General features: G+C 43.2%; 2 long non-coding RNA genes across 2 annotated transcripts; one reads left to right on the top strand and one right to left on the bottom strand.

The window, feature by feature from the left end:
* The first annotated feature begins 4,205 nt into the window (after positions 1 to 4,205).
* Positions 4,206 to 7,113, top strand: LOC147363017 (uncharacterized). The gene is made up of 2 exons (XR_015136707.1): positions 4,206 to 4,350; positions 6,689 to 7,113. It is a non-coding gene; the product is annotated as an uncharacterized LOC147363017 (long non-coding RNA).
* A 2,782-nt stretch (positions 7,114 to 9,895) lies between these two features.
* Positions 9,896 to 22,564, bottom strand: LOC147363016 (uncharacterized). Its single transcript, XR_015136708.1, has 2 exons — positions 20,981 to 22,564; positions 9,896 to 13,434 (listed from the first exon to the last, which is right to left on the bottom strand). It is a non-coding gene; the product is annotated as an uncharacterized LOC147363016 (long non-coding RNA).
* Positions 22,565 to 24,289: the final 1,725 nt, after the last annotated feature.

Here is a 24,289-nt window from a genome sequence, read left to right as displayed (position 1 = left end):
CTTTTAAGGAGGGTACCCAACTAAAAGTGAACTAGAAACTCAAGGATTGATTTTATCTCAATATTTAACATGCTGTCTAACCTTGGACTTGTCCAACCACCCACAGTACCTGGGGTATTTGTAGGATCACTTTTTTCCTCCAGTTAAAATTTCTTGAACTATTAGAAGATTGAAAATGCTACATCCAAGGTAAGTGGAGGAGGTGGGAGAAGGACCTGGGAAAGTGTTAAGTAGTTCAGTTCAGTCGCTCAGTCATGTCCGACTCTTTGCGACCCCATGAATCGCAGCACGCCAGGCCTCCCTGTCCATCACCATCTCCCGGAGTTCACTCAAACTCACGTCCATTGAGTCGGTGATGCCATCCAGCCATCTCATCCTCTGTCGTCCCCCTTTCCTCCTGCCCCCAATCCCTCCCAGCATCAGAGTCTTTTCCAGTGAGTCAACTCTTTGCATGAGGTGGCCAAAGTACTGGAGTTTGAGGTTTTAGCATCATTCCTTCCAAAGAACACCCAGGGCTGATCTCCTTTATAATGGACTGGTTGGATCTCCTTGCAGTCCAAGGGACTCTCAAGAGTCTTCTCCAACACCACAGTTCAAAAGCATCAATTCTTCAGCGCTCAACGTTCTTCACAGTCCAACTCTCGCATCCATACATGACCACAGGAAAAACCATAGCCTTGACTAGATGGACCTTTGTTGGCAAAGTAACGTCTGTGCTTTTCAATATGCTATCTAGGTTGTAAAGGCCAAATTACGGGCTTTTTAACCCCACCATATTGCAGTAACTTTAGCTATAGAATGAAAGTAGAATTGGGATGTAAATAAGGAAGCTCTTAGTTAGCATCAGCAGGGAATTGGTTCCAGGACACTACCCACGTGTCCCCCCAAGGCTGCCAGAGCCCCTTATATAAAATGGCATGGTATTTATGTGTAACCTACGTACATCCTCCTGTGTTCTGTAAATCATTCCTAGATTTTGTCTGATAATATAATGTGAAGGCTGGGTAAACAGTTGCTAGGGCATGCAGCAAACTCAAGTTTTGTTTGTTGGATTTTTCTGGAATTTTTTTTCCTGAATACTTTCAATCTGCAGTTGATTGAATCTTCAGATGTGGAACCCGTTTTTTAGAGGGCCAAATGTAAGTTCCAGTGATTTTTTTTTCACATTAAACTTAACATTTTAAAAGCATCCTTAAGCATCTTGCTCTTCGTTGGTTAAATAACATACAAAGTTAAGGAAAAAGAAGATATTATATTTTCGTTTAAATCATCTTCACTGTAGTAATGACAAATAAATCTTATGCCTGCTGTATCTCAATTTTTGTTACGTGCAGATGTGAAATATTTTAATTGGCTAAAGTGAAAGTGTTAGTCACTCAGTCTGACTCTGACCTGTGGACTGTAGCCTGTGAGGCTCCTCTGTCTATGAAATTCTCAAGGCAAGAGTACAGGAGTGCCATTCAGAAATCTTCCTGACCCAGGGATCAAACCCTGGTCTGCATTACAGGCAGATTCTTTACCATCTGAGCCACTGGGGAAGCCCCATCTAACTGTAGAGGGAATCCAAATCCTCTTTCTCTTCCCTTGGGCAGAACATTGGCCTGTCTTTCTCATACCTACACTCAACTCCTACCCACTAGAGGAAAAGGGAAAGACTGGAAAGGACTCTGCAAATAATTTCCCTTGAAATAGATGAATTAGAGAGTATTTTAACAAGGCTTGCATGAACTAGAAAGGTTTGGGATGTGCAGAAACCAATCACAAGGATAAGGTACAGTTTTCAAGGCTAAGGTAGACCCCTGAGAACACTACTTTTTGCCATTAATATCAAGTTGTGCTTTTACCTGTTGAATGCTTTTTTTGTTGTTTAAGATGAGTAAAAAGGAAACTAGTCAGCTGCTTTGTACTTCCTTGAACAGAGGTTTGAAACAGGGCCCCAGCTCTCAAGAGTAAGAACTCCATGCATAAAAAAGTAATCACAAATATTCAAATGTAAAGGTATTAATACCAACTAAAGGTTGACATTTTAATTTGATCTTTTTTGTTAAATGAGTACCTTGATGTACAGGGGTGGTTGGAATTTTTATTATAGGTCTATCCTGCACAAGAAATTTTCCTGTCTATGGGAAATAAAATCAAAGGATTTCCTGAGTGAGAATTAGTTCTATTAACTTTTTATGTTTTCCTATTTCATGCCATCTTAGTGTTTGAAGTGTAAGAAATTTGGGCCTTCCTTTGCAGCTATGTGGATATCATATGATATCACTTATATGTAGAATCTTTTTTTAAAAAGATACAAGTGAACTTATTCACAAAACAGACTCACAGACTCTGAGGACAGCTTAGGGTTACAGGGGATGGGGAAAGTGGGAGGAAGCAGGCTAGATTGAGAATTTGAGATTGACAAGTACATACTGCTATGTTTAAAATAGATAACCAACGAGGAACTACTGGATTGCACAGGGACGGCTGCTCAATATTCTGTATTAACCTAAATGGGAAAGCAATTTGAAATAGATAAGCTGTATATGTATAACTGAATTGCTTTATTGTATGTCTGAAACTAATACAACACTGTTAATCAATTATACTCCAATATAAAATAAAAATTAAAAAAAATTTTGGGCCTTAACTGAGATTCAAATATTGAAAATAAGTTGATAATACACATTTGACCCCTTAATATGAAATCTTTGATATACCTCCAAATGTGTGTGTGCTTGTATATGTTTTCTTAGATCTATCTACATGTGAAAACATCTGGCATTAGTTAAATCTAATAACTATTGACAAGAAATATAGGTTTAGAACCTAAAACTATTGTCTAGGTACAATTCAAAGGATTTTAACCAGTTAGGGAAGCTGTTTTGCTTGTTTTTACCTAGCAGCTCAGGTGGAATTTAATGTTTAAGTGTCCTGTAGAAAATGAAGTAACTAGGGTGTATTTACCTAAAATTTTTAAATATTCAAATTATTTGCCCCTCTATATCTTTCTGAAGTCAGAATCACATAGAGTATTTAAAAGTGCAGGTTTCTGGGCCCCACTCTGACATACTAAATTTGACTCTGGGATTTAAGTATTTGCTGGTTTCCCAGCTATGCTGGTGGTTCTGAGCCCTGCCAAAGCTCTTGCTCCCCTGCTGTAGGATATTAACAGGATATTTAACTCCCCGGGGCCCACACCTGCATGCCCTTGTCCTCTTCTGAAAAATCCTAGCGCTTTCCACAAACAGGTTCAGAAGTGAACAAGCCCTGGAAGCCAACTGCCCTCCACCCACTGCCCCAAACATCCTCATTTTAGGTGGTGATAATATGTTTCGCTCAAAATGCAAATACTTCTGGGCTGGTTAAAGCACATTTACACATTTGTGAGAGCTAAAAGGGAGTCCAGTAACTCAAACAGATGCCTAATGAAGATTAGCAGCTCTTTGTGATTTAAGTGGAGGGAAGGTCTGTAAGTTTGGCTTGAGTCTATTGGGGAAAGCAGGCAGGCTTCTGAGAAGAAGTCACGAGGGCAAGCTTGCTTTCCTGGAGCCTAGGTAGACAGATGCAACTTGGGTGCTGGAAGTGGTCAAATATCCAGTGCTTATTCCAAAATTACTGTTTTTAGAGATGGTTTCTCCTTGGCTTCTGACTTGCGTGGTTCCCAGCTCCCTGAACTCAAGTTAGTACAGCAGCTCTATGGATTGAAATGATTTGCAGTCCAGTCAAGGAGCCCACCTACCACAGACTTAGTTTTACTCTGAAGAAGAAATCTGTTTCAAGTTCCATGCAACTAACATACAAGGGAAGGTGGAGGCAATGTGGAGACCAGCTGCACAGTCCCTGGAATTCTCCAGGCCAGAATACTGGAGTGGGGAGCCTATCCCTTCTCCAGAGGATCTTCCCAACCCAGGAATCAAACCAGGGTCTCCTGCATTGCAGGCCAATTCTTCACCAACCTGAGCTACCCAGGGAAGCCCTATATATAGTTGTTTCGGGTTTTGATTTTCTTCTTTTTCGAATGTAAGCTCAGTTTGTTACATAATTAGGAAGTGAAATTTTAATATGTTAATTGACAGCTACTAGAGAGAGAAACAAAAACTTACTCTTGCATTTGCTGTTTTTGGTGAGAACAGTTTTAGCCAGAGATTTGAATGGAGAGGAGACAGGAGGCCATGTAGCTACTCTGTATCAGAATTAAGTAACCAGCTGCAGGTGAGTACCATGCACCAGAGAAACAAGCAACCAGCTGCAGGTGAGCGGGTGGTTAGTTTTAAGCGCAGGAACCGTCTTAGGAGTTTGGTGGACCCTCTGGGTGAATAGGAAGTGACTTATCTTCTGAACCTAATTCTTACATAGCCCGTATTGGTAAGATTTAGCCTTTTCTGTGGATGGAGAGTGTGTGGTTGATGCTGGATGCATTTTCTTGTTTGCCTGCCTATCTCATTCCTACTGTTTTCACCATGATAGGTTCTCTTAAATTTAACATTTCACCCAAGAGCATACAGCAAGTATTGTTCAACCTTTTAAGCACCACGTCTGATAGTACAGTTAGCTAAAAATGCATATCAGATGTTTAGAAGCCTTGTTTGTTCTCAGTGTTGGCCCAAAGGTTGTCCCAAAGTGGAAGTGTTGTTTATAAATGTCCAATAGTTATTTTAATGACTGCTATCAGTATATTTTCTTGGGACGTAAAAACTGATTGCAAAATTACGAGGTTCCCCAAAGCAGAGTGCTTGCTGTTCACAATGTGGATTTGCTATTTGCCTTTTCTTGAACACAAGTGGAGGCGGTGCTTGGAAAACAGTCTTACGACTTTATGCTGCTATTCTTTTAAAATGGTGTGACAATTTCATGGTTGTCTTTTTTTTTTTTTTTTAAGTTTTGAATAAGTCTATTCTCAGAAAAGAGTTGGCTGAAAATTATCTTTCTTTTCCATTTTATATATGTAGCATCCTTAGGCCTTAAACATGTTTCTGTTCATCCCATTCAAAAGAAGCCAAGATTTGTAGTGTCAGCCAGTGGAACTCTGCAAGGTCTTTTAAAAAAAATAAGAAAGTCTTCCTTGAGCATTCTAAATGAAAGTTCTGTTTTGTTGCATTTGTGGGTCTTTTGAACAAATATATGACAGGAAAAATTTATGTAATGAAATTCCCATGTGTTTAGAGTCTAGAGAGGCTTAGATTTATGGCCCTCCCTCCCCCATGTCTGCCATCAAATCATTGAGACTGGAAAACTTTTGAATACGGTCCCGATCACAAAAAAACCTTTGCTGTTCCCACATTCTATGAAGTGACACCTTAAACTCTTAGAACTCAAGCTTTGTTAACTGCCAAACGAAACCAAGTGCTGCTTCACTAGCTGATTGTTTTCAAAAGCTGGGGCCTTTCCCCATTCAATTTTAGTACAGTAATTACTTCCAAGAATATATCCTGTTTTCTTCAGGCTCGCAGCTTGTCTGCTGGAACAATTAGTTGTGAAGCAGACAGGGAAAGAGTTACATCTGCAAAAGGTAGGACAGGGTTAGGAGACGAAAAGGAGATAAGCCCCTCGTTTGTTTTTATTTTTTTGCAAAACCAATACAATATTGTAAAGTTTAAAAAAAAAAAAGCCCCTCGTTTTAACTCACAGCCGCCCACCCTGCAAGGAGAGGGCTGGCCAAGAACATCCATGCTGATTTACGAGGAGAAATGAGGAAACCTTTTACCCCAGATCTCCTGGATTTGTGACAGTGTCAGTGTAAAATGATTCCATTCAGACCAAGACAGAATTCCAAGTCTCCGAGGTGTTCCTTCCCCACACCTCCACTCTTCCTCTCCTAGCCTTTCTGGCGGACATTCAGGCTGGTGCTTCTCAAACTTTTGGGTGCCTGAGAACCTCTTGGGGAGCTAATGATGGCACAGATACCTGGCCCTCCTTCCAGAAACTGAGGTGACCCTCTCCAGAAGGGAACATTTGCTCTGAATCAGAAACCTGGGAAGTTTTGTTCAGAATTAAGCTACACCCTCAGTGATAAAAATCTGGGCATTTTTCCTCCGAAAGCTTTCATTTAATCGAGAGTTTTCTAACAGAATGAAGATAAGGGCTGTCCAGTCTAGAACTTCGCCAACAGGGACTCTTGGATTCCTGATTAATCTTTGTCTTTCTCCTCTCCCTACTATATGCCTTGAGAAACCTGGCTTCCTTTATTATTATATCTTAATTTTACTTACAAAGGAAAGCGTTGCCAGTCTCATCTGTTTCAAATGCCATTTGTTTGAAATTCCTTTTGGAAAAGGATCATGGTTTGCAGCCTTTCAGAGAACAAGAATACATCTTTAAAATTCTGGGGCCACTGGGCAGTATGCAGGATTTTAGTTCCCCTACCAGGGATTGAACCTCTGCCCCCTGCATTGGAAGCATGGAGTCTTAGCCACTGGACCACCAGGGAAGTCTCTAAGAGTGTATCTTACGTAAGTGTCCTTTGAACTTTTAAAGTTCTTTGGCTTTCTGTAAGCTGAGCCAACAGGGGTCTTCAGGCCCTACATTCATTAATGGAGTCACACAGCAAGCATTAGCAACAAGGATGAAGTGGCAACACGAAGCTGTAATGGTCATCACCCATCACCCTTTCCTCAGCGCACACTAGGATCCAGGTGCGGTCCCTCAGGCACTTTACCAGCATTCTCTTGTAATTTAAGTCAGATTTATTACCTTCACTTTGCAGATAGGAAAACACGTAACAGATACAGTCACCGGAACAGGAGCTCAGAGCTAAGAAACTCAAGCATCTCTGACTGCACGACCTTGGCTTTAACACCACCCTGCAGCAGTTCGGCGTGATGGTCATCAAGTCAGCCTGTCTCTCCAAGCCTTGATGACCCCACCCCTCGGAGACCTTGGGAAAAAGCACTTGTCTCTTGTGTGCCTTTATTTAACCCAGGCCGATGAGTAAAGTGCCCCAGCCCGGACGGGGTGGTTGACATCCAAAGTGCCATTTAAAAAGCGCTTTGATATGAAGTGCTCCGTAAGAACTTGTTCTTCTGTTTATAGCAAACCATTCCCATGAAGAAAATTAAGTGGAGACTGGGAGTGAACAAGTGAGTGAGTGGTCGGCTGGGCAAAGGCATTTAGATCCGGAGGGGCTTGTCACACACACTTTGAGGATTTATCAAGCTCAAACTTTTTTGTGGGGCCATGGGAAGGGGGGAGTTGTTGCCTAGCAGGTGTTCATTCTGGCCCTGAATTTAGATCAGAACTTGACAAATTCATCCATGGAGTTTTCAAAATCTCCACTCCCAACAGGAAGGCAAGAAATGGAAAGAATGTCAGTCAGTATAGTTAGCAGTGGCCCCTGGAATCCAAATGGCCCTTGAAAAGAACACTTGGGGAGGAGAAACATTTGAATCACTTAAATCTGCTGAGAAATTGCCCTGTGTGGAATGCTCGGGAGCGTGACGAGTGCATGAGCAAGCTCTCAGGGTGACTGTCACCCATGGGGGAACGACCTAATGGGAGGCCAGCCGTCTGTGGAGGCTAAACCATAGAAGAGATGTTGCCTTCTGGAGACCGTGACTCTGCTCCCATTCAGCGCTGCTGTGTGTCACTTAAATTCGATTGCTCCCTGCATTCAAGGATGTCTCCCAGAGATCCCGGCAGTGCTGTTTAAGATGGCCATTACTGTTTTCAACCCCCTTTGGCCAAGAGCAGAGGGAGGAGTCTGGCTCTTGGTGTCCCTCGCCGCTGCAGGAAGACTGCAGGAGGACGTGATTAGTGGTTAGCCTATCTCTAAAAGCCCTGGGGAGCCAGGGGTAGGAAGGAAGGAAGGAAGTTGTGTAGGATAAACAAAACAAAGCAAAACCAAAAAAAGCTGCAGGCAGAGTATTTCAGATGTGCAAGGATCTGTAATTCACATACTCATGGGACAGTTGAGGGTTAGGACCTGGGTTAAATGTTTTCATATGAAATGGAAATACCAGGAAAAAAGCAATGGAGAGGGTGGAGGGCCTGGCTTGGTTTAAAGAGGTCCTGGAAACAGATTCCTCTTACGCTTCTGAATCTTTAGATGCATCAAGTCCTATACAAAAATTGTTTAAAAGTGTATCTAGCAGATTTCACCACAAGGCCGTGTATATTGCTGGTCTGCCTTCAGTTTTCCATGACAGGATGAAATACACATTATTTGATTTAGTTGAAAATAACTGATCACTTTTTTAAAAAACTATGGTTTAAAAGAAGTGAATATATGAATAAAAAGTATGAAATGATCTCTCGAGTGCTCATCAAAACCCATTCCAAATGAAGGAGTCTCCAGCAGAAACTATTTTAGAGGAAGGGGACTGTTGCCTGGTGACCTTCACAATTCAGTACTTTTCTAATCAAAGATTCTTCAGGATTAATGCTGTGAGCAACACCTCAGAGATGTGGTTTTTTCGACATCTTAATGTTGAAAGATTTGGATAGAACCAAATAAACGCCTTTAAAAAGTAGGAGTGGTGGGCATTTTAATAGGCTACTAAATTATCTCAATATAAAGGGTGCCAAGGATTATTAAGCCAAATGGTATGTTGCAATCGCAAATATCAGCCTAGTGCAGCTGTTCTGGTGAGAGGCTTGAGGGCCAGCTCGCATGGGAGCCAAAGCTTTTGCAAGTTTTGTACATGTATATGTGTTGAATTAATTTGAAGATCTGTCAAGTTGAACTTGACAGTGAACCAAAACAAGAAAACAACCAAAATCAACTCATGACAATGTTTGTTTCTGTTTGTGCAATATAAGCACATTTGAAAGTTCCTATGTACTGACTGTAGGAAACATTGTTTTTTCCTCACTGGATAGCATTCTTTTACCCTGTGTTAGTTACAGTCATTTAATCGTAAAGTTTGCATGTAAGTCTCAATTGTTGAAAACCCTCGAGCAGCATCTCCTAAATCAAACAGTGGAGGACATGAAGAAACTTCCCAAGGCATTCAAGAGAACTTGAACTACGTGTCTGCAGGTGTCATCCTTTCTTCCCTTTTTAAGTAGCCCTCAAAACAGGTCTGAAGCCAGTGACATTTAAATTCACTTGTATTTGCATGAAAGTCGCTGAGTATTGAATTGGAAGAAGTCAAGTGTTCTGCAAGGGCTCTAACCTGGGTGAGAGACAGCCTAGGGTATTTCCCTAAGGGTATTTGGTGAAACCCAAGTCCCCACAAGATACCTTACGGCCCAGGTGTTCTGTGTGGTCCAGCGAGTTAGGGCATCACTGGCTGAGCCTTCCTTGCAGCATATTAGAATCTCAGGGAAGTCTAACAGGAAGGAAACGGGGGGTGGACTTTTATCTACCCAGTGCAAAGTACCTCTCATAACCATTGCCTCCCTCTCACCTCCGCTCTCATTAATACAATGCAAAGCGCATTCTGGAAAACCCTGGTCATAGCCAGTAGCACAGATACAGTAGCAATAGTCACTCAGTCGTGTCCTACTTTTTGTGACTCCAAGGACTATGGCCTGCCGGGCTCCTCTGTCCATGAAATTCTCCAGGCAAGAATACTGGAGTGGGTTGCCATTTCCTTCTCCAAAGGCTCTTCCTGACCCAAAGCTCAAACCTGTGTCTCCTGCATTGCAGGCAGATTCTTTATCAACTGAGCTCCAGGGAAGCAGCACAGACACAGTAGTTGTGGCCAAATCCCACATTTTTGGGCCCCTTCTCATCTGGAAGCAACAGATTTCCAGGTGCTTGAAACAGTTATTGCTTCCAGTCTCCTCAAAAAGTTCACTTTAGAACTAAGATTTGAGGAGTTTCCAGATTTTATTGTTCATATTCAAAATAAGCCTTGGAATGCCAGAACAAGAGAGAGAAGGCAGTGACTGCAAAAGCAAGCACAGTAGACGAGAGCGCGTGAAGAAAGCCTAGCAGCCGGGCATTTTTCCTGGGTGGACTGTTGCCTCTTTGGTGCTGTATTCGGGGATGGTCATGATGCTTGTGGCCACCAAGCATCTTTGGAAATCTCTTCCCATATTTAGCGGCTTTTCTACATTGTAAGTGCTGCCTCCTTGAGACAGAGGTCACTAATGCCTCCCAGCCTTTCTTGCAGGGAGGGTCTATCAGACACTCCTTCTTAGTAAGCAGACCCCAGAGGAATAGTTTTTTGCCCAGGGGGCTGGATGCAGCACAGGACTGCACCAGAGCAACTCAAGGCATCTGGTCATAGATGTGGGCAGCAGAGGCTGTGTCTGGAAGGGGAGGTGGCAGGTGTCCCCTTAGTAATTGAGAGAGCTCCCAAGTATCCCTTAGTAATTTGTTTTCTGCTTAAACCATCCAGGGCAGGTTATGTTGTTTGCGGTTAAGACCCTAACTAATATACGTATACACAGGCGTGCTCAGTTGTTCAGTCGTGTCTGACTCTTTGTGACCCCAGGGACTGTAGCCCACCAGGCTCCTCTGTCCATGGAATTTTCCAAGCAAAGGATACTGGAGTGGGTTGCCATTTCCTCCTCCAGGGAGTCTTCTGGACCCAGGGATTGAACCTACGTCTCCTGCATTGGCAGGTGGATTCCTTACCACTGAGCCACTTGAGAAGCCCATAGTATAGGTACTCCGTGCCCCAAATGGCCAGGATGCAATTCTTTTTTTTTTTTTTAATTGTATTTATTTATTTGGCTGCTCTGGGTCTTAGTTGTAGCATGTGGGATCTAGCTCCCTGACCAGGGATCAAACCTGGGCCCCCTGCACTGAGAGCTCAGAGTCTTAGCCCCTGGACCACCAGGGAAGTCCCCAGGATGCAATTCTGTCTTATACTTTGCACTGAAGGACATGGAGGTATTTCCGAAACATTTAGTTCAGTAGGATAGAATGTGTTTATTCTTTCAAATGTCCGATACAAGAGCTCTGTGTACCATGCAGAGTAGAGGCTGGCTCAGAATTTGTCAAACTAAAGATGGCTTTCTATTTCAAGTGAGAGGCTCCACTCAGTCCTCCTCCATCTGGTAGAATGAGCATCCGACTTAAGATTCTCATAGGAACGCAAGGTCAGAAGGAGAGCAGAGCGTGTACTCAGCTACGTCCTGCTGAGTTTGTTTTTTTCACCCTAGTAATACGGTGAGAGTAATAAAATCCCAAATAAATTTCCAGGAAATGTGGAGGAATTTATAAATGAACGTAAAGTAAGACAAGTTCACAGTAGGGCTTTCCCCCTTTCCTAGAAAAGCTGTGAGTCGAGTGAGGAGGCAGATGGTGAAGGATCAGAATTTTATTTGTGTCACCTCTGAAATTAAGCAGAAGTATTAGTGACTAAGAACGCCACACTGCAAAATATTTTCCTTGATGTCAGGGGACTGTAGAATTATTTAATCAAATAAAACCAAAGATTCAAAATTCGTTCTCTACTATATAGGCTTAGTTCTCTGCTGGCTACAGTAAGAAATACTATTGTTCAGTCACTAAGTTGTGTCTAACTCTTTGTGACCCCCATGGACTGTAGACACCAGGCTCCTCTGTCCTCTATCTCTGGGGAGTTTGCTAAAATTCATGTCCTTTGCATGCTATCTAGCCATCTCATCCTCTGCCGCTTCCTTCTCCTTTTGCCTTCAATCTTTCCCAGCATCAGGGTCTTTTCCAATGAGTCAGCTCTTCACATCAGGTGGCCAAAGTCTTGGAGCTTCCGCATCAGTCCTTCCTTGAATATTCAGGGTTGATTTCCTTTAGGATTGACTGGTTAGATCTCCTTGCAATCCAAGGAACTCTCAAGAGTCTTCTCCAGCACCACAATTCAAAAGCATTGTGGCAATATTTACTTTTTTCTGAACCATTTGAGAGGCATCGTGCCCTTTATCTCTTAATATCTCAGTGTGTATTTCCTAAGAACAGGATATTCTCTTACAGAGCCACTGTACGGCAATCAAACTCAAGAAATCTAACACTGTTACAGTAATTTTTTTCTCTTCTACACTCCATATACTTTGGCCACCTCATGCAAATAGTTGACTCATTGGAAAAGACTCTGATGCTGGGAGGGATTGGGGGCAAGAGGAGAAGGGGATGACACAGGATGAGATGGCTGGATGGCATCACTGACTCGATGGACTGAGTCTGAGTGAACTCCGGGAGTTGGTGATGGACAGGGAGGCCTGGTGTGCTGCGATTCATGGGGTCGCAAAGAGTCGGACACGACTGAGCGACTGAACTGAACTGAACACTCCATATTTCAGTTTTGTCAACTGGCCCAACAAACTTTCAGAACATGTCCCCCACCCCAGTGCAGAATCAAATCCCGCACCACCTACAGCATTTAGATGTCTTCTCCCTTGTTTCTTTACTCTGGAACCATTCCTCAGCTTTGACGTGGACATTGATATGTCTGAAGAACAGAAGCCAGTGATTTTCTATGATGTTCCTCAATTCAGGTTCATCAGATGTTTCCTTGTGACGAGGTTCAAGTTGTGTAACCTTGCCAAGTGACATAAGTCATTTTGGGTGATGTCTATCTGCTATGGTTCCTTTTGTTCACCTGATCAACGCGTGGGCAGGCTTCTCTATTGCAGAGTGACCGTTTTTGCCTTTTAACCAATAAGCAGTTTGTGGGGTGATATACCTTGTCTTCTAAGGGACTGGGACACTGCACTGATGGAGGAGGTTGCAGAGGGCAATTTTGAGAAGTGGCTTAAATTCTGACTGCCATTCGCTAGCCATGTGACCTTGGGCAAATCACCTAACCTTTCAGATCCACCTTTCCTCATCTGTAGAATGGAGTAAAAATATTTCCCTTTCAGTGTCATCAAGAAGATAAATACGTAAAGTGCTTGGTGCTCAGGAGGCCTTGCACAAACATTAGTGCACTTCTCATTTCCTACCTCCACCTTTTAAAGGTTACTGTAGAGCAGGTGGTTTGTTGATCCTATTCTTGTTTCCAGTGCTATGAAGGGACGTCAAGGACCAGCAAGTCATACAGTGCTATGCCTAAGGCAAGAGGCAGGAAACACCTTGCAATAGAGGCCCAATGGGAAACATTGGAGCTGTCTTTGAAATGCCAGGAGCAGGGAGTGGAAGGGAAAGGAAAATGAAGTCACTCAGTCATGTCTGACTCTTTGCAGCTCCATGGACTGTAGCCTACCAGGCTCCTCCGTCCGTGGAATTTTCCAGGCAAGAGTATTGGAGTGGGTTGCCATTTCTTTATCCAGGGGATCTTCCCAACCCAGGGATTGAACCCAGGTCTCTAGCATTGCAGGCAGATGCTTTATCCTCTGAGTCACCAGGGAAGCCTCTAAAGCTAATATTGGTTCCCAAGTGAAGTGAAAGTCACTCAGTCATGTCCGACTCTTTGTGACCTCATGGACTGTATAGTCCATGGAATTCTCCAGGCCAGAATACTGGAGTGGGTAGTCTTTCCCTTTTCCAGGGGATCTTCTCAATCCAGGGATTCACTGCAGGGGGTGGAGGCAGCAACAAAACTGCTGTCTTGAGCTTGTGGTCACACTTGGCTGGAGAGGTGGCTGTCAGGAAAAGGGCCAATGGGACTCACGTTATGAGACTGACTTGGGCTCTAGGACTGCAGCTCAGCAACCTCAAGGACCCAAGGGTTCACTGCACACCCAGACCAGAATCTGTTCTGCCCCCACCCCAGCTGCATCCCCAGGAAAACCAACCTTCTCCTCTCAGCCTTCATTTCCTTATCTGTAGGATGAGGGGTTTGACCAGATCTGTTGCTCTCTGTCCAGGTTGGGTATTAGAACCAGGAGGGAAATTTTAAGAAAATGCCAGTTCCTGGGCCTATTCCTAGACCAATGAAATCAGAACCCAGACACATTGGAATTTTTCAAAAGTTCCCAGGTGATTCCGCTGTAAGCCAAATTTGAGAACCACAGGCCTCAATAATCTCACGTGTTCTTCCTTGCCTTCAGCATCTAGGAGTCATGAATGGAATATTCTGAGGAAGTGAATTTTCTGGTGAACTTAGAATTCATCACCGAAAATTCTTTCTTGTTTCTATTCCTTCTTTTGCAAATATTTCTAAAGTGGGTAAGTCTAACTAATTGTGAAGGTCCTTCTTACCTTGATGATTCTATGGCTACATGAGAAGGATATTCTGAAAAACTGGAGTTTTCTGGTTAACTTAGAATTGCACCAAAAATTTCTATTCATTTTTTAAAACTTTTCCGAAGTGTACAGTTTCCTGCCTAGGGAAGCAGGGACAATAACCTCCTGACATGAGGCTACTGCCTGCCCTTTCCCTAGCCAAGGCTGCTGCTGCTGCTGCTAAGTCGCTTCAGTCGTGTCTGACTCTGTGCAACCCCATGGTCTGCAGCCCACCAGGCTCCTCCATCCACGGGATTTTCCAGGCAAGAGTACTGAAGTGGGGTGCCACTAATTGATGGCACCTCCAACGTGCCTTAAAGATCCTTCTGAACCTTAGGCAGCCACAAACGATCAATTTGCTGACTTGAGATGAAACCTGTCTGCCATTCTGGGTATGGTGAATATAGCTCAATATTTCTTTCATAATGGGGAATCTTTCAGGGCTGCAAAGGTCACTTTCCAAATAGCCCTTCTTCCATTCCAATTCTTCCAAGTACATAGGACTATTGAACAGGTAATGTAGGGGACTGTGCTGAGGGTATACTGTGCTCACTCAATAAACTTTGGGTATAAACACAAATTTTTATAAAAGTATGCTTTGCTGCTATTTACTTTTTTTTTCTCTTTTGAAATGTAGTTGATTTATAATGTTGTATTACTTTCTGACATACAGCAAATTGAATAAGATATATTCTTTTGCAGATTCTTTTCCATTACGGTTTATGACTGGATATTGAATATAGTTCTTTGTGCTATACAGAAGGACCTTGTTGTTTTTCTGTTTTATAAATTTGCATTTGCTTATCTCAAGCTTCTAATTTATCGCACCCACACCAGTTTCCCCTTTGGTAAATATAAGTTTGATTTCTATTTCTGTGCTTTTGTTTCTGTTTTGTAAATAATTTCATGTGTATCATATTTTAGATTCTACATATAAGTGATGTCACGTGATATTTGTCTTTCTTGGTCTGACTTACTTTACTTAGCATGATAATCTATGGGTTCATCCATATTGCTGCAAATGGCATGATTTCATTCTTTCTTATGGCTGAGTAATATTCCATGATATATCCTCTGATATACGGAATATATCATCTTCCATTGTATATCATCTTCTTTATGTACTTACATGTCTGGACATTTATGTTGCTTTCGTGTCTTGGCTATTGTGAATAGTGCTGCAATGAACATTGTGGTGTTTCTTTTAGAATTACAGTTTTTGTCTTTTCTAGATATCCAGGAGTGGGGTTGCTGGATCATCTGGTAACTTTATGTTTAGTTTTTTAAGGAACCTCCATACTGTTCTTAATAGTGGCTACAACAATTTACATTCCTACCAACAGTGCAGGAGGATTCTCTTTTTTCCATACCTTCTCCAGCATTTATTATTTGTATGCTTTTTAATGAAGGCTATTCTTGACTGGTGTGGGGTGATATCTCTCTATAGTTTTGATTTGCACTTGGTAGTGAAGTTGCTCAGTTGTGTCCGACTCTTTGCGACCCCATGGACTATAGCCTACCAGGCTCCTCCGTCCATGGGATTTTCCAGGCAAGAGTACTGGAGTGGGTTGCCATTTCCTGCTCCAGGGGATCTTCCCAACTCAGGGATTGAACCCTGTCTCCCACATTGTAGGCAGATGCTTTTACCGTCTGAGCCACCAGGGAAGGTTTGCATTTATCTAATAATTAACAATGTTGAGCACTTTTTCATATGCCTATTGGCCATCCATATGTCTTTGGAGAAATGTCTATTTAGATCTGCTACCCTTTTTTAAATTGGGTTGTTTGGTTTATTTTGTTATTGAGTTATATGAACTGTTTGTACATTTTGGGAATTAAGCCCTTGTTGGTTGCATCATTTGCAAATATTTTCTCTCAGTCTGTAGGTTGTCTTTTCATTTCGTTTATGGTTTCCTTTGCTGTGCAAAAGCTTATACATTTGATTAGGTCTCATGGTCGGGAAGATTCCCTGGAGAAGGAAATGGCAACCCACTCCAGTACTCTTGCCTAGAAAATCCCATGGGCAGAGGGGCCTGGTAGGCTACAGTCCATGGGGTTGCAAAGATTTGGACAAGACTGAGCAACTTCACTTTCTTTCTTATTTTTGCTTTTATTTCTATTGCTTTGGGAAACTGACCTAAGAAAACATTGGTATGATTTATGTTAATGTTTTTGCCTATGTTCTCTTCTGGTAATTTTATGGTATCGTGTCTTTAAGTCTTTAAGACATTTTGAGTTTCTTTTTGTGTATGGTGTTAGAGTGTGTTCTAACTTCATTGATTTACATGCAGCTGTCCAGCTTTCCCAAAAGCACTTGCCAAAGAGACTGTCTTTTCTGCATTGTATATTCTTGCCTCCTTTTTTGAAGATGAATTGACCATAGGTATAAGTTTGCCATTTTACTTACATTGAATACAGAGAAGACAGTTCTGGGGAAATGGTATAACAAATAGAGTAAGAGCCAGGGTTCAAATTCTAATTCTGCCACTCATTAGTCAGGTCACTTTGGACCAGTTACCAAACCTCTCCTCTATAAAGTGTGGCTAACAATAGTATTCGCCTCATAGGGTTATTGTGAAGCTTGAATGAAGTAGCAAAACTAACACATCCAGGGTCTGACATACAGGGAACACTCAACAAATGTTACCTATTTACCCTTGTTAGTACCATTCATGGAGGGTTTCAGTGAGTGAGTCATGATTAATAAAAATTGTGTAGAAGTGTTATAGGTAGTAAAGATATTAGCAGTGGAGATAATAGAAGTACCCATGTTATGCCCCCAACACTAGCTGGTGGGAAGGACGTGTGAATCTGTGTCCATGAAGTGGATGCTTGTCGGTGAAGTCTTGGATGGCAGTGACCCACATGTGGGATGTGGTCTCATAAGCCTGGGATAATCAGCAGAAGCTGTGGTGCTCCAGAGGTGGCATTTTTGGAAACTGGTGGATGTAGTCTTTGGTTGACCTGCCCATTGGCATCTGGGGATGAGGAGGAAGCTGGATGTCCCGCAGTGTTTGGGAGAATCTCACACAAGAAGAACTGTTTCACGTCTTATGTGACTTTTGAATATTCTCCCATATTAAACACTGCAAAGGTAAATCAGCAATACATAGAACATGATAATTCTGACAATAAGTTCTAAAAAGTTACTGAAAAGCCCAATAATTTAGAAGACCATCCCATAGAGAGAAACTTAAATGGAAGCAAGACCTTGTCTGGCAATGACGGTACAACTTATGCTGTACAGGTTGCTGACTCCATGCACTAAACATTTCTCTTTTTTTTAAGATTTTCAGTATTTTCCCTTTTTAAAAGTGGTTAATTTTTGGCTGTGTTGGGTCTTCATTGCTTTTCTCTAGTTGCAGTGGGTGGGGGCTACTCTTTGGCTGTGATGCACAGGCTTCTCACTGCGGTGCCTTCTCCTGTTGCTGAGCACAGGCTCTAGGGCACAAGGGCTTCAGCATGTGGCCTGGGGGCTCAGGAGTTGCGACTCCCAGACTCTAGAGTATGGGCTCAATAGTTACAGTGCCCAGGCTTTGTTGCTCGATGGCATGTGGGATTTTCCCTGACCAGGGCTTGAACCCATGACTGCTGCATTTGCAGGCGAATTCTTTACCACTGAGCCATCAGGGAAGCTCTCTTTTTTTTCTAATTTAATTTAAAAAATTTTTAAATAAATTGGTATGTATTTGGCTGCCTTATATCTTCATTGTATCATGTGAGGTCTTCTAATGTGGCACGCAAACTCTCTAGTTATGATGTGAGGGCTTAGTTGCTCTGTGGCATGAGATCTCAGTTCCTCAACCAGAGATCAAACCCACGTCCCTTGCATTGCAAGGCTAATTCTTAATCCTTGGACCATCAGGGAAGGCCCCACATTAAGCATTTTTAACTACAGATTTTTCTGAAGAGGGTTTCAATGCAGTAAAGCAGTACTATGCAGTGAAATGAACTGAAACATGTAACAGAGATTTGAGATTTCTTTGAAAAGACCTCGAACCAGATAGAAATGAGCAGACTCGTGAAATGAAGCTCATGAATTTCGTTGTTGTTTTGAAAATCTTGTTATAATATTGCCATATATATATACACACACACACACAGGTACACGATAAGAAATCTAGGTTGTAAGAATTTGACTTTCAAATTACTTTTCAGTTGGTTTATTCTTCTTCAACATCATTCTGATTCCTTCCCCAGAGGTCTTCCTATCACTTGGGCTTTTTTCAGTCCATCCTCTCATGGGATACAACCCCAAGTTCTTGTTAAATACTAGAGAGTCCATCACTATAGTGATATCCCTACTCATAAGGTAGGGAACCACTCTGATGCTGTACTGATAAAATAAGTCCCAGCTCATTTATGACTGAGTCTATAGCTGATCTTAGTGTACTGTCTCCATTTTTAATTATAGTTATTTTATTCTTTCACTGATATACAGTTAAGTGTTCTCTGTTATTACGTAGCCTAACAATCATTTTCCTTCTAATGTCCATTGATACCACTACCATTACATTTTCCTGTTTTTCTTACAGAAAGAACTTGTGATCTTCTTACGTCTCTTAAAGCCAAACCCCTTCACTATCACTAGGTACGAGAAAATGGCTGCTTTATTGTGTGCCCCAGTATAGCCATACTTGAGCATGTATAGTTTGAAATATGTATTACTTAATTATACATTATCACCTGTTTATCTTTTATATCAGAGGAGTGGTTCTTGATGGAAGATGACTTTCCCCTCAGGGGACACTTGGCAATATCTGGAGAGTTTTTGGTTGTCATGATTGGGGGTAGAAGCCAGGGATGCTGCTGAACATTTACAAGCCTGGGATGAAGTGCATGAGAGCACTTCAAGAGTTACATGACCCCACGTCATGTAACTGTGTTAAAGTTAGGGTATTACATTAATATTTTTTTAATGTGTATAGTTGGCTTATGGACTTTACTAGTGGCTCAGTGGTAAAGAACCTGCCTGCTAATGCAGAAGATGTGGGTTCAATCCCTGGGTTGGGAAGATCCCCTGGAGAAGGGAATGGCCACCCACTCCAGTATTCTTGCCTGGGAAACCCCAAGGACAGAGGAGCCTGGCAGGCTGCAGTCCGTGGGGTTGCAAAAGAGTTGGATATGACTTAGAGACTAAACAACATCAACAACAGTTGGCTTATATAATCCATGAATTTCGTTTGGGATATTAAAAGGAGTTTACAAAATATTTGTTAAACAAGCACTAAACCACTGACCTAAATCAAAAAAAGTAGTAATCTAGGTAGACTTTGGATTTGCCATGTCCACAATTGCCCTTGAACTAGTTATGTAAATAATAAATGACTTTGAAAAGTTTTCTGTCCCTTAATCGCGTTTGGAAGCTAGAGGTCAAATGTGAAACTCCAGTGTGTCTAAATGGCTGAGTACCCACCCCCAAGCTGTGTTCCTCAAGCGACTGTCACCAAGCACCTGACCATTTCCTCATGTCAGGAAACATTAGTTCAGCACTTGGTGGATCTCGTCTTCTCCCCTCCAATCTGACAATGAGTTTTGAGAGAACACTGAGGAGGGTCCAAGTCACTCACAGGGTTTGGTAGAAATACTTCAGTCAGCATCCAGCTCGGGCTCGCTATCACAGTCCCTAACCTTGAGCAGAAGGCAATGGCACCCCACTCCAGTACTCTTGCCTGGAAAATCCCATGGACGGAGGAGTCTGGTGGGCTGCAGTCCATGGGGTCGCTAGGAGTTGGACACGACTGAGTGACTTCACTTTCACTTTTCACTTTCATGCTTTGGAGAAGGAAATGGCAACCCACTCCAGTGTTCTTGCCTGGAGAATCCCAGGGATGAGGGAGCCTGGTGGGCTGCCCTCTATGGGGTCGCACAGAGTCGGACACGACTGAAGCGACTTAGCAGCAGCAGCAGCAACCTAGAGCAACACAGCTGCCAGGAGGCAATAACGGCTTCCGCCCTGTGCCACAAATATCCTGAGAAGAATGTTTCAGAATTACTTAAAGGCGTGGCATTTCGTGTGGCTAAGATGTGGGAGAAGCGAGTTTGTATATAGTACCATTAGCACATTCCTTCCCAAGATGCATTGAGACGCTTTTGCTACAAATGGCGTAAAACAAATGGCATGGAAAATTCCAGAGTCTGCAAAACAAAATAGGGGTGAGCAGACTTCCAGCAGAGTAACTCAGCAGCACTTGGTCCCCGTGCCACCACTTACCGTTTTGTGTATCTTTGGACCCAGTCTATTCGTCTGTACCCTGACGGATGTCCTCCCTATGCAAGGGATGTGGAATACCTAGCAGATGTCTGGCACACAAAAAAATGTACCACAGACAGTTCTTGCTTCATCAATCCACTCAGGGCTGTACAGCACAGGAGGAAGATGGGGCCCCCAGTGTCAATACTGGATTTTGCTTTAAATGAATTACATCCAGAGCAGCTTGGATAGCCCTGCAGGTAGAGGGGGCTCCTAGGCAGTAAGCCAGCCCTGAATGCTAAGCCACCTAGAGGCTACTTTCTCATTTAGGACTAGCTTTGGACCCTCAAACCATCTTTTTTTTTTTTGGTGTAGACCATTTTTAAAGTTTTTATTGAATTTGTTACAATATTGTATTATTGCTTCTGTTTTATGTTTTGATTTTTGGGCTGTGAGGCATGTGGGATCTTAGCTCCCCAACCAGGGATGGAACCTACAACCCCTGCTTTGGAAGGCAAAGTCTTAAGGACCACCAGCGAAGTCTCTCAAACCATTTTAAGAGATACCACTTGATCATTATAAGCACTCGCTATGTGCTAGATTATACATCCATAATCTCATTTAATTCTCATGATAATCCAAAACAGAGGTGCTATTGTCCCTTTTCACAGATGGGGAAAGTGAGGCCCGAGCAGTAATAGGAATTGTCCTGGCTCACAGTGGTAGGGACCTCAGGATGAGGCAGGGCTGAGTCCAGGCATGACTCTTACCTGCTGCCTTTGCACCTGGTCAGGGCCTCATTCCTTCCTTCTGGGGAAATCACTGCCAAAAGCCAACTCTCACACCTCCTGGGAGGGGAATTTGTGGAGCTGGCCAGCCCTTCCCTGGGACTCCCAACTCACAGGGCCTCAGTCCATTCCTCCAGCCTTGGCTCCCGGCGACCACATCTGCTTGGTGGAGAAACGGGTGGAGCCCAGAGAGCAGATTTATTGCATCTCCTGAGCCTTGGGCTCCATTCCAGCTGCACAGAATTGGAGAGGTGACAAGGATAAATGTGTTTGGCTCCGGGCTCCATCACTGAGGATTTATTTAGCACCTGCAGTAATAAAAAATCACAACGCTGCAGCGTGCAAGGCATTGCACGGGCCTGCGGGAGGATGCTGAGGTGGGACACGGAGGAGCTTGCTTGCTTTCCAGCTGCTTGCAATCTAGAGACAGAACAGAGGTGGTTCCCGGAGAACCTCAGAGAGGGAGCGAGGTGGGGCGTCTCTGAGATGAGGAACTCGAGAGGCTGCGTGCTCTGAGGTCACGCGGTGACTGAGGAATGGGATGACAGCTGTAGAGTCTGTGACACTTATTTGAGTTTTTTTCCCTTTAAAACACACATGGAAAAAATTAAGAATACAGCTAATCTAAAAAGGAGGGAAAAACCACCCCAGAGCCCACTGCCCAGAGATAACTACCATCACCCTTGTGAAGAACAGACATCTCCCAGTCTCTTCTTTCTCTGTGTAGATGGATGTGAACTTGCCAGCAATGTGTCCGTATTTTACATACTGTTCAGGAACCTGCTTGTCTCCTTTAAGAGGCTCACCAGCTATTTAGTGCTTCCCTGCAAGGTGGCTACCTGCAGGGCATGGCAGAGGGGCACTTCCAGCTGGGACTCCCAGCTGGGCCTCAGGAGATAGGCAGGAGGGAGGTGGTGAAGGTGATGCTTGGAAGAGGGAAAGATGAGCCTGGTGAGACGTGTGGAGAGCACAGAGATGCTGAAAGGAGCTGGTTCAGGTCTAGGGGACCTTGAAGGAGGCAGAAAGTATGTAGAAAGTATGCAGAAAGCAGTGTGCTTTGGGGTTCCTCCAAGAGATGGAGAATGCTGGCGAGCCTGGCTTTGTGGCAAAGAAAAGTCCCATCTCTGGGTTCTTTAGGTAAGCAAAGCAACCGGCAGTCCTCTCACATACCTTCAGATGGCACTTTGGGAGGAAGAAAGCATGAGACCAGTGTTTTCCAAATTGTGTTCCAGAGTACACAAATCCCACAAAAACAGTTCTCCAGAAAACGGTTAAAAAAGGTTTGAGAAAAGAATCTAAAGTCACCCCACCTGGGAAAATCACAAGGCACAGATGCTTACCTCAGCCTTGGGAAGTAAGGAAACTGGCCTTAGCCAGGATTTCCCGAATGTATTTTCTCAGAACGGTGCTCACCATCTATGAGATTTCCCTCTTGCTCTGAGCCTAGTGATGGTAGAGAAGACACACCACAGAATACTGGGCTGGGAATCTCTCTCTCCATCAAGGTGGCTTCCTTACAGTCAGCAGGAAGTTCCAGGCCTCATGCAGGTGTTTGGTGTCCACGCTCCGGCCCCTGCAGGGCCCTACAAGGGCAGAAATTGACCATCTCAAAAGATCTCCTCTGGCTCTAATATTCTGTTTCTGAAATTTATACCAATCAAATCTCACTTGGAGAGAATCCATAGGAGGTATGGTAGCCTCGGCCATCAAATTTGTTGGTTAACTTCACTCATTTAATCAACAAATATTTCTTGAATTTCTGCTATGTGCCAGGAACTGTTCTAAGCATTGGAGATTCAGGAGGGAATCAGATAAGATCTTTTCCCTTATTGCTCTCATGAGGAAACAGGCTACAAATAAATAATAGCATCATATCTATATCTATCTATCTATCTATCTATCTATATATATATAATCTAAATGTTATGAAGATAAAGTAGTGTAAGCATTGAATGTGAGACGGGGAGATGGAGAGGGGCCACTGTGTTAGATAAAGTGACCTGGGAAAGCTTTTCTGAAGTGGAAGTATAGAGCAGAGACCTACAGGAAGTCAAGGATGAAGCCAGGCATAGATTTCAAGGCAGAGCATTTCAGGCAGATGGAATAGCAAGTGCAAAGGTCCTGAGGCAGGAGCATGTTTGGGGAACACGAAGGAGGCCAGTGTGGCTTGAGGGAGTAAAAGAGGGGAAGGGTGGTAAGAGATGAGGTCAGAGAGACAGTGGGGGCAAGACCTTGTAGGACTGAGGATCACAGTGAGAACTCTGATTTTCTTCAGAGTGAGATGGGAAGCCACAGGAGGGATGGAGTAGGGGAGTAGTATGTGATACAAGGAAGAATTTCTATTCTCTCATGGGAGTAAACAATTTTCTAGATGGTGAGAGCCCACTCTCTACTTCTGAAATAGTAGAACTTATGAAAAGGAAATGAATTTTCATCTGATGACTGAAGATCTCACAAGGATTGGCTATTCATGCATTATACATCTACTGTGTGCCAAGATTTCTGCTGGGCCCCAGGGATACAAATGTAGTTGATATGACTTTTAGTTCCTGACTATTGATACAGAGCCATCATAATTACTTTGTCCTCCTTATTAAGTAGAACTCTGAGCTTCCACTGGCTATGGCAGCGAGGAGTTCACTTTCAGTCCTAGTTCAGGAGGCAGATGGTCTCCGTTTCCTCCATGGTTCTGTATGAATCCAGTAGCTCACAGCTGCCCCGAAGGGGAAGGGCCTCTGGTCTCTACTGTGTTGTGGATGATGCCAAGATGCTCACGGTCCAAGCCCAGTGGTCTTTTCAAAGGCAAGCACCGTATCCCTCAGTGCCAACCAGGGCTTCCAAGAGCATTCCCTTGGTTCCAGGATCGCAGCTTGTAAAAACACAGTCTCCCTGGGATGCACTTCCTACTCTCAGCAATCAGGTCGTGAATGGACGCTTGATGGGTGTGTAAGGCACAGTTCCTTTCCGCAAGCCTCTTATAATCTTTGGTACAATAGACAAGCAAAGCAGCTGTGGCCAGGCTCTGTTGAGCAGTAGGATAGACTAGAGCCATTTTGCTTACAAAAAGAGTAAGACAAAGTAGACTATACAACCCATGTTCTTAAGTTGTTGCTTTTTTAATTTAGTGTAATGTTCAGTTTTTAATGTGACTGATAAACAAATGGGCTTCCCTGGTGGCTCAGATGGTAAAGAATCTGCCTGCATTGTGGGAGATCTGGGTTCGATTCCTGGGTCAGGAAGATCCCCTGGAGAAGGGATTGGCAACCCACTCCAGTATTCTTGCTTGGAGAA

Source organism: Bos grunniens, chromosome 11 (assembly GCF_055505025.1).
Source record: "Bos grunniens cultivar Pamir isolate PY7600 chromosome 11, Bosgru_T2T1.0, whole genome shotgun sequence".
Lineage (NCBI taxonomy): Eukaryota > Metazoa > Chordata > Mammalia > Artiodactyla > Bovidae > Bos > Bos grunniens.
This window is presented reverse-complemented; position numbering and strand designations above follow the sequence as displayed.